This window comes from Armigeres subalbatus, chromosome 1 (assembly GCF_024139115.2).
Source record: "Armigeres subalbatus isolate Guangzhou_Male chromosome 1, GZ_Asu_2, whole genome shotgun sequence".
Lineage (NCBI taxonomy): Eukaryota > Metazoa > Arthropoda > Insecta > Diptera > Culicidae > Armigeres > Armigeres subalbatus.
This window is the reverse complement of record NC_085139.1, coordinates 157,719,653-157,728,755: the sequence shown is the minus strand read 5'-3', so window position 1 is coordinate 157,728,755 and position 9,103 is coordinate 157,719,653.

Sequence of the window (9,103 nt, the reverse complement as noted above, 5' to 3'; positions counted from 1 at the left end):
TTTCTTTCAAACAATTTTAGCCATTCTGTAAAACTTAATGCCATTTTGAAAAAAAGTTTTTTACTTTGATTATTTTGAAAATGTATAAAAAATATGTGCCGAATATTTTCTGGCGCCCCAGCAAGTATCTATTTTGAAAATCGGCCCGTGGCTTGAAAAGGTTGGGCAGGCCTGGTCTACCCAGTGAGTGGGACTGTTCCAATCTCAGCTCACGCGAGTAGACATCTGCACCCGCTCTACCGTCGTAGAGGGAGCCGTCAGTGTAACAAACAATGCTGTCCGACATACTTCTCTCCAAATAGCCAGATGTCAACTCATCCCGCGAAGGGAATTCTGTTGAAAATGTCCTATAAGGAAAACTACTAGCGAGTGTGAGATCACTTGGAGCGAGGACAGTTCTGTCCCAATCAACCATGAGCTGTACCAACGAAGTGTGTGTGTGGAACTGCGGTTTACAGGATTATCTTCCATAAAACCGAGAATCCATAAGAGAACCTCGAGAGCAGCCGTGGGAGTCGAAGAGAACGCACCAGTAATTGCCATTTGGCGTATTCTTTGAAGATGGCCTAATTTAGACTGAATTGTCCTCACTTCACTCTTTTGCCACCACACAATACATCCATAAGCCAAATTTGTTGTACAACTGTTGTGTAAATCCATTTGATATATTTGGGTTTAAGACCCCAAGTTTTACCAAAAGTTCGTCGGCATTGGCCTCTTGATGTCGGCGTCGCCTTCTAGACTCTGAACTCAATTTTAGGTATCCTGGAAAGCTTGGAATCAAGAATTAGTCCCACATACTTTACCTGATCCGTTACATTGATTTCAGTGTAAAAAAAGATGTAATGGGCGAATATAATTACGATTACGTTTTTCCGTGAAAAGTACAATAGATGTTTTATTCGGATTAACCGGAAGGCTATTTTGACGACACCAACTTTCGACTGCCTACAACTTAAAAATCACTCTAATAAAGTTATAAAAAAAAAATCCCCCTTGAAGGCATCCGCAGACACTTAATTTCCTAATCGCTGCTTGACGTAATGTCGAATAGAGACGTCGGTTTTTAAGCATCTGCAAGACAAAGGGAACTTCTACAGCCAACTCAATTCCGTTTGTAGGCATTATGTTGCTGTGTACCGTTCTGAAAGTTCAATAAAAAGTTATCCTAGACCGGATTCAGGAGAAGATCGATGCGACTCTGGCGGCAGCAGGCCGGACCCCAGCCAACACAAAGTCGCATATGCTAGCGAATAACGTGCGGAGACAGCAGACCCGCCTTTTCAGGAGAAGATACGCCACCTGGAAGAAGCGGTGTGCGAGGAGATTGAACAACTGCGCCGTTCTCAAGAAACACGCAAGTTCTACCAGAAGCTCAACGCATCCCGCAAAGGCTTCGTGCCGCGAGCCGAAATGTGCCGGGATAAGGATGGGAGCATTTTGACGGACGAACGTGTGGCGATCGAAAGGTGGAAGCAGCACTACGAGGAAAAATTGAATGGCGCTGAGAGTACAGGCAGTGGAAGTCAAGGCAGCGGAGGAGATGACTACGTCAGTTCAGCGGACGATGGAAGCCAACCAGCCACCACCTTGAGGGAAGTTAAGGATGCCATCCAACAGCTAAAGACCAATAAAGCAGCTGGTAAGGATGGTACGGGAGCTGAGCTCATCAAGATGGGCCCGGAAAAGCTAGCCACTTACCTACACAAATTGATAGTCAGAATCTGGGAAACTGAACAGCTACCGGAGGAGTGGAAGGAAGGGGTTATATGCCCCATCTACAAGAAAGGCGAAAAGCTGGAGTTTTAGAACTTTCGAGTGATCACCATCCTTAATGCCGCCTACAAAGTGATATCCCAGATCATCTTCCGTCGTCTGTGGTAATGTCGTCGTAATGGTGATTAGTGAATGAGTTCGTGGGAAGTTATCAAGCCGGCTTCGTTGACGTCCGCTCGACAACGGACCAGATATTTACTGTACGGCAAATCCTTCAAAAATGCCGTGAATACCAGGTCCCAACGCATCATCTGTTCGTTGATTTCAAGGCGGCATACGACAGTATAGACCGCGTAGAGCTATGGAAAATTATGGACGAGAACAGCTTCCCTGGGAAGCTTACCAGACTGATGAAAGCAACGGTGGATGGTGTGCTAAACTGTGTGAAGATTTCGGGCGAATACTCCAGTTCGTTCGAATCGCGTCGGATACTAAGACAACATTGTTCAACATTGCGCTAGAAGGTGTTATGCGGAGAGCCGGTGTAACAGCCGGGGTATGATTTTCAACAGATCCAGTCAATTTATTTGTTTCGCGGATGGCATGGACATTGTCGACCGAACATTTGCAAAGGCGGCAGAACAGTACACCCGCCTGAAACGTGAAGCAACAAAAGTTGGACTGGTGGTAAATGCGTCAAAGACAAAGTACATGCTTGTGGGCGGAACCGAGCGCGACAGGGCCCACCTGGGAAGCAGTGTTACGATAGACGGGGATACCCTCGAGGTGGTCGAGGAATTCGTCTACCTCGGATCCTTGCTAACGGCTGATAACAATGTCAGTCGTGAAATACGAAGGCGCATCATCTGTGGAAGTCGGGCCTACTACGGGCTCCAGAAGAAACTGCGGTCAAAAAAGATTCGTCACCGCACCAAATGTGTCATGTACAAGACGCTAATAAGACCGATTGTCCTCTACGGATATGAAACATGGACAATGCTCGAGGAGGACTTGCAAGCACTCGGAGTATTCGAGAGACGGGTGCTTAGGACCATCTTTGGCGGTGTGCAAGAAGACGGTGTGAGGCGGCGAAGAATGAACCATGAGCTCGCCCAGCTCTACGGCGAACCCAGTATCCAGAAGGTAGCCAAAGCCGGAAGGGTACGATGGGCAGGGCATGTTGCAAGAATGCCGGACAGCAACCCTGCAAAGATGGTGTTCGCTTCCGATCCGGCAGGTACGAGACGACGTGGAGCGCAGCGAGCGAGATGGGCAGACCAGGTGCAGAACGACTTGGCGAGCGTGGGGCGTATTCGAGGATGGAGAGATGCGGCCTCGAACGGTGTATTGTGGCGTCAAATTGTTGATTCAGTGTTATCTGTTTAGATGTAGACTAAATAAATGAAATGAATGCTAGCGAATAAGTGTACAAAGTGGAGGCGATATAGGCGCATTCCTCCATTTGACTGCATGCAAAGTGCACGTATATGGCCTCTACTTTATACACTTATTCGCTATGATATACGATCTTGTGTTTGTTAGGACTCCATGCCGGAAGATCCTATGTCGACCATATTGTCACGTTCCGTATCATTCTGGAGTAGGTCAACGAATTTCCAGAGTCTCTTTACTTGGAATTCATTGACTACGAAAAAGAAAAGAGATGTGGGTGCCCTGAGACGCAAGGGGGTTGCTAAGAAAATTATCGACCTCATCGAGGCACAGTACGAGGCCTTTTCGTGTAGAGTGCTGCACAATGGGATCCTGTCCGACCCTATCCGGGCCGTAGCTGGTGTGAGGCAAGGATGTATTCTATCACCGTTACTGTTCCTCATCGTAATCGATGAGATTCTGGTAGATGCGATTGACCGTGAGCCAAACCGCGGGCTGTTATGGCAGCCTATAACCATGGAGCACCTAAACGACTTCGAATTGGCTGATGCTGTTGCACTCCTCGCGCAACGGCGCTCTGATATGCAGAGTAAGCTCAACGGCCTTGCCGAGCGCTCCTCTTCGGTAGGTTTAGTTATCAACGTCAACAAAACCAAATCGTTGGATGAAAACACGGTGACCCCATCCAGTTTCACAGTAGCCGGGCAATCAGTGGAGAATGTTGAAAGCTTCCAATATCTTGGTAGCCAAATGGCGTCAGACGATGGTACCAAGATCGACATAGGCGCACGGATGAAGAAAGTAAGGGCTGCCTTTGCGAGTTTAAGAAGTGTTTGGAAAAACAGGCAGATAAGTGAACGTACCAAAATACGAATTTTTAACTCTAACGTGAAATATGTGCTGTTATACTCTAGCGAAACATGATGTGTATCAGCGGAGAACACTCAACGGCTGCAGGTGTTCATCAACAGATGCCTGTGCAAAACTGTGTGAAGATTTCGGGCGAACACTACAGTTCGTACGAATCGCGCCGGGAGTGATACAAGGTGATGGACTTTCGTCCCTGTTGTTCAACATTGCTCTAGAAGGTGTCATGCGGAGAGCCGGATGTAACAGCCGGGGTACGATTTTCAACAGATCCAGTCAATTTATTTGTTTCGCGGATAACATGGACATTGTCGGCCGAACATTTGCAAAGGTGGCAGAGCTGTACACCCGCCTGAAACGTGAAGCAACAAAAGTTGGTCTGATGGTGAATGCATCGAAGACAAAGTCCATGGGCGAAACCGAGCGCGACAGGACCCGCATAGAAAGCAATGTTACGATAGACGGGAATACTTTCGAGGTGATTCATGAACTCGTTTACCTTGTATCCTTGCTAACGGCTGATAATAATGTTAGTCTTGAAATACGAAAGTGCATCATCTGTGGAAGTCGAGCCCACTACCGACTCCAGAAGAAGAAACTGCGACCAAAAAAGATTCAACACCGCACCAAATGTGTCATGTACAAAACGCTGATAAGACCGGTAATCCTCTACGGACACGAAACTTGGACAATCCTCGAGGAGGACTTGCAAGCACTCGGCATATTCGAGAGACGGGTGTCTAGGACCATCTTCGGCAGTGGTGAAGGATGAACCACGAGCTCGCCCAGCTCTATGGCAAACCCAGTATCCAGAAGGTAGCTAATGTATCCGCGTAAGATTTTTCACCGAATGTTCCCTAGTGTTAATATATGAAATAGCATACGTATGAATACTCTAATAGCGTTACTATGAAGAAAAAGTAAAGCAAGGTCCTATTTTATGGTAGTTTAAAACTGAAAAATAGTGAATTTTTTGGGGTGGAGAGATATGCCGATAAACGATAGCCAACTGCCAAAATAATCATTCTCCCTATTTCGATTCGACATGATTATCAAACAAACCTAAAGGAGCCCAACCAGTAACAGCAGCGTATATCAGCTAATGAGAAACGTTGTCGTATTCGCGCAATGTCGCTATCACAATACAAAGAGGATGATGAGCCCCGCCATGATGACGACGCTGATGCTGATTGGCTACTAGTGGGAGTAGGATTTGTGCCTTGTTTGTTAATCTCGCCGGTTTTATATTAGCTTCTGCGGTTGCCTGCCGGTGGTGCCCCTCGGTTCCAACCCGGTGGATGAACTAGGAGCTTTGTAAAAAAGAGAAAAATCCGCAAAATAATCAACTTTCCTTTTGAAGTTTGATTACATAGATAAAAGCCTTCATTCCTGCTTTTGCAACTGTTTTTGCCGTTTGTAGAAAACTTGTGCGCAAGAAAAATCAGAATGCTCGGTGCATGGAAAATACCACATAAATAAACACAGTGTAACAAAGTAAAATAAATCATACGATGACCTATTGTATATCATTGTCTTGTTAAGTTCAATGATTTTTTTTCATACCAAATCAACTATAAATTTATTGAAATTTACCATTTTTTGATTTCAAAATTGGATAAATAATAACGACCTGAATTACAATCTTGCTGAGACAATAAATATATGTTTGATATTCATAACTGATCCAATTAATAATCCAAGTAACAAATAGTTGGTAGTTTCAATAATTATTTTTCTGTCCAATCATACGATTAGTCTCATTATCAGTTCAGAAACCACGAACAACCGTGTTATCACGAAAGTTTGTGGAAGCGGGAGGAAAAATGTTGCAAAAGATTCAAATAAGCATGCAATTAGCAGAACATCAAAAAACAAAAATCTTTCTCTTCATTGGAGCAATTTTCCTATTTAAATGACTGTTGGCATGTTTGTGGCGTTTGTGGATTTCCCAGTTCCAGAGGGGCGCGGTGCTGGGGAACTTGGATGGACTAACAGTTTCGTTGTCCTTTTTTGATTTTTGTTCTGCTCAAACGGCGAGGGACCATCGAAACAGAACGGCCAACCAAATGACGTCCCTTTTTTTCGAGATTGCTGTCCTGTCTGAGGCACGAGGCACGTAAACCGCAAATGATCACTCGTGATGAATTATTTATTCCGACGAAAGCAATTAATTAAAAAGTCGAGCCGAAATTAATTAACTCTACTAGTGTTCTATCGCTGGATTGTTGTTTTCTATTGGTGCAGTTCATCCTGTCAGGCGGCTTGGGCCGGGGTGATTTTTTATCATTTCGTAGCATTAGTCGGCCAAAATATAGAATGGATTGCCACAGCAGATGTTCCGTGGATTGCAATTCAAGCAGGGAACTTATGCGGTTGAGCGTGCTAAGCGATAGTTATCGCGCTAGATGATAATTTTTATTTTGTTTTAGTCACATTCTAATTTATCAATTTTTCAACTGGATTAGTTGGTTTCAAAGAATGAAATTGGTGATATTCAATTTATTTTATAGTTTTTTTTTTTATCTTTCGTTTATTTGGAAGGCTCATTTGCCGTGAAGCGTTACGGAGCCGAAATCAAGTTTAACAATACATTTCTTGATTCTTATACATAGTGTTAGTTTTGGGGAACCGAAAGACTCGCGGTTTAGTCGAGGTTAGGGAATACAATAATACAGTAGGAAAGGAAAGGATTTTAGGGTGCTTAAGTAATTACGATGCTGATGTTCACAAAGTTGATATTCCTCGCATTTTTACATCTGTAACGGGACAAACAAACTTTTTTGGGGAGACAACGACAAGAGGAAGACATACGGAAGGGATTAACGACAAACATGGAAATGTACAACAAGAGGAAGACATCTGATATGGGGTACGACAGACAAGGGAATAGGCAGGCAATGATTACAGTTTTACATCAGCAACTTTCAAAAATTGGTGGACCAGGGACATGTACTCGAGATCAAGGCCCGACAACACTTCCCTAATAGGCTTTGGTTGTTTTCCTCGGACCCGGAGATGTTCAGTTAGCGCAGATCTGGGGCCACGATGCTCCTAGCACGCCCATTACACGACATGATCGATGTCCTGATAATCCTTGCCGCAAACACAGAGATAGTCTTCCGAGAGCCTCACTCTAAAAAGATGTGCATTTAGAGTGTAGTGATTGGACATTAGACAACACTTGGTTCGAATGAAGTTTCGTCCCATATTCAATTGTTGAGCCATGGACGCTTTGACACCTGCGGGCGAATTGAATACAGCCATCTACCCAACTCCCATTTGTCCATTTCTGTTGCCAGCTGTTCAAGGTTTCCTGACGAACTAATGTGAAAATTCATCGAAGGTGATTTTCCGATCGTAAATATCACCTTCCATAGCGCCCACCTTAGCCAAAGAGTCCGCTTTCTCATTTCCGGATCGAGCAATGAGAAGGGACCCAAGCCATGGTGATTGTGTAAGACTGTTGTGATAAGGCACTCAAAGCTTTCCGTATCCCATTTAGAAGATACGCTGAGTGCTTAACTGAGTTTCATTGACCGAACAGCCTCCAAGGAACTTAGACTGTCGGTGAAGATGAAAAGTGGTCAGGAGGTAGGGATGCGATTTGCTCGAGTGAATAGTGTATAGCTGCTAGCTCAGCAGTATACACGCAACAAGGCTCTTTGAGCTTAAAGTAGGCGCTATGAAAAACGTTGAAAACACTGGAAACCAGTGGAGTCATCAATTTTTGACCCGTCTGTAAAAAAGCTTCTCTCCTCACTGGCGTGCCCGTATTTGCTTGCAAATAATGGAGGTATGACCTCCGCACACAGAAAGTCTGGTATTCCATGAACCTCCTGCTTCATGGACAGATCAAAAGTAACAGAGGAACTGTAAGAGTCTAAGAAGTTAGCACGATTGGTATCTACCGAAGAAGGGCTTACCTCCAGCGTTATGTACCAGTGGTAAATACTCATGAATCGAGATTGAGGGTTTTGTTCGAGCAGCTTCTCGAAGTTATCAATGACCAATGGATTGAGAACCTCACAGCGGATGAGGAACCGGAGCGATAATTCCGCGAAACGATCTGTTAGTGGCAGTACTCCCGCAAGTACTTCCAAGCTCATTGTATGTGTCGAATTCATACATCCTAACGCGATACGGAGACAGCGGTACTGGATCCTTTGAAGCTTCAGCATGTGTGTTTTAGCCGCGGACTGGAAGCAGAAACTACCGTATTCGAGGACCGACAAAATGGTTGTTCTATACAACGTCATAAGATCTTCGGGATGCGCTCCCCACCATGTTCCGGTTATTGATCGCATGAAGTTGATCCGTTTATGGCATTTTGTGTCAGATACACAATGTGCTTCCTGAAGGTACATTTCGAGTCGAACCAGACCCTGAGGTATTTAGAAGATATGCTATGAGTGATTGTCTTACCCATCAGTTGGAGCGGAACTTTGCCGGCTTGTTTTTTTGAAAAGACAACCATCTCAGTTTTCTCCGGAGAGAATTCGATACCCAGCTTCGTAGCCCAAGTGGACAAATTGTCCAGAGTATCTTGCAACGGTCCTTGCAGATCAATCGCTGTTGGCCCCGAAACGGATACAACACAATCATCTGCAAGCTGTCTCAACGAGCAATTTGGCATGAGACATTCATCAATGTCTCTGACGTAAAATTGTAAAGAAGAGGGCTGCTCAAACTTGAGCCCTGGGGAGACCCATGTTGCGAATTCGTGATGTTGTGAAGTCACCATGAGAAAAACTCATACGCTTCTCTGACAACAAATTGTACAAATAGTTGTTCAAAATTGGTGGAAGTCCACACTCGTGGAGTTTGTCAGATAAGACATCGACACAAACTGAATCAAAAGCCCCTTAATGTCCAAAAACACTGAGCCCATTTGCTCTTTTTTAGCGAAAGTAAGCTGAATTTCTGAAGAAAGCAACGCAAGACAGTCGTTCGTTCCCTTGCCCCTGCGGAAACCAAATTGTGTATCTGACAACAAACTATTCGATTCAACCCATTTGTCTAGCCGGAAGAGAATCATCTTCTCCAACAGCTTCCGAAGACATGACAGCATCGCGATGGGGCGATACGAGTTACAATCCGACGCGGGTTTTCCGGGCTTCTGGATGGCTAT